This window comes from Neovison vison, chromosome 8, assembly GCF_020171115.1.
Source record: "Neovison vison isolate M4711 chromosome 8, ASM_NN_V1, whole genome shotgun sequence".
In the NCBI taxonomy this organism is placed as follows: domain Eukaryota; kingdom Metazoa; phylum Chordata; class Mammalia; order Carnivora; family Mustelidae; genus Neogale; species Neogale vison.
In genome coordinates this window covers 77,228,102-77,229,788 of record NC_058098.1, presented here as the reverse complement: position 1 = coordinate 77,229,788, position 1,687 = coordinate 77,228,102, and the positions used below count along the sequence as shown (strand labels likewise).

Below are 1,687 nucleotides of genomic sequence, written 5' to 3'. Positions count from 1 at the left end.
CAGAGGCCTTGTTCCATTCCCTCCAGGCATAAGCATGGCTGATCGTGGAAGAGACTTTGGGTCATATTCCCCACTTCCTACTGCCCCAGCATATTCCCTTAGGAATGCCTGTGTGTTTGAAATTCTGGAAGTCCCCAATAGTGCTTTCTGTCAACACAAACATACTCTTCCCCATAAGCATAGTTCTCTTTTCTCCTTCATATTCTCAGTTAACTGTGAGGCAACAGAGTAAACAAAGTTACTGGTGGTCCTTTTTTTGTTGAGGTAAAACAGACATATAACATTATATTAGTTTCAATGTAATGAAATTGTAATGATTTTATACAAATACATATTGCAAATGATCACCACAATAAGTATAGTTAATATCTGTCATTGTTCATAGCTACAAATTTTTTTTCTTGTGATGAGAACTTTTAAGATCTACTCTCTTAAGAATTTCAAATATGTAATACCGTGTTATTAACTATAGTCATGCTGGTGGTACTTTTTTTGTGCTATTTTTAATGACTGAAACAAAACAGATCTAAAACTGCAGTTTCTGGAAAAGTCATTTGTTCTTGCAGGTCTTGTAACTCTCCTTGAATTTGACCTTGGCTTTTCATCAGGCCTTGCGTTTAAGAGCAGGGTCTCAGAAGACATCCTTGTTGATGACAGTTTTGTCTAAGAGGTTAGCTACCTTGTGGGCACGAGTGATCGTAGTTATAAGCTTTTGTAGAGGACTTGATCTTTGACCTCATGGCGATTTTCTTCTTACTGTGACAGCTGTCACTTTGTGGGGACAGGGGTCAATCCAGCCACCAGAGCATTGCTGTAGGGATGATCTGAGGTACTGTTATCAATATTCTTCATGATGACTGCTTTGTGTCCGGAGTAGCCAGGACCAGCACCACCTTCTGAGGTTTCATGAGCGTGACCATCTTGATACCAGCTTCTCAAGCCGCTTCTCAAGCCTACAGCAGAAAGCTCTCTGGTGGTACTTTTAATGGCACAAGGCAGATCTCATTCAGAGCACAGAAACAATGAAGAGTGGCTTTACCATCCACTCCTTGGCGCTGGAATAGCCCATACCACCCAGCGCTGTACTGCACTCTGCCGACATCCACCATCATGGCTGCCTGCTCTCCCTGGCTTTACACTTGCATTCTTGCTCTTCCCTTGATTTGTCAACATGCTTATTGGACTAACAATGGCTTTGTCCTTGACTTTACATCCCGTTGACCTTTTTGGGTGTGGGGATCCAGTTTTCACTTCAGACCCAACTCAGACCCCGGTGCTCTTAGTTTTGTTCACTGACCATTGGCTTTTCCAGGTCCACTGATCCTGGCCACTTCAGCCACTTCAAAACACCAGGCGCTGCCAACCACACGTGGCGAGATGAACCTGCCAGCTGGAATCTGGGGCTGTCTTCCAGAGACACTCTTGCCTGATCCTGACTTGCCTGTGCTACAAGCCCACTTCTGTTCAGATCCACACCCTTAACTCAGCAACTCCAATTTCAGTAGCCTTCTGACTTCACCCTGCATGTGTTCTTCCAGATATTCAGACTCAGGTTACCTCTACAAACTTTGGCCTTGGTCACCTTTGTGGCTCCCTGTGCCCTCTCAAGCCCTTTGGCTGCCCTGCCCCCCAGTACCTGGCCCACTGCAAGAAGTCACCGTGTCACCATCACGAGGGCGGGACTTCC

At 45.2% G+C, this 1,687-nt stretch overlaps 1 pseudogene; it reads right to left on the bottom strand.

Annotated features, from left to right (window-relative positions):
• Positions 1 to 526: 526 nt before the first annotated feature.
• On the bottom strand, positions 527 to 920 carry LOC122915701 (annotated as a pseudogene).
• Between the last annotated feature and the right edge of the window lie 767 nt (positions 921 to 1,687).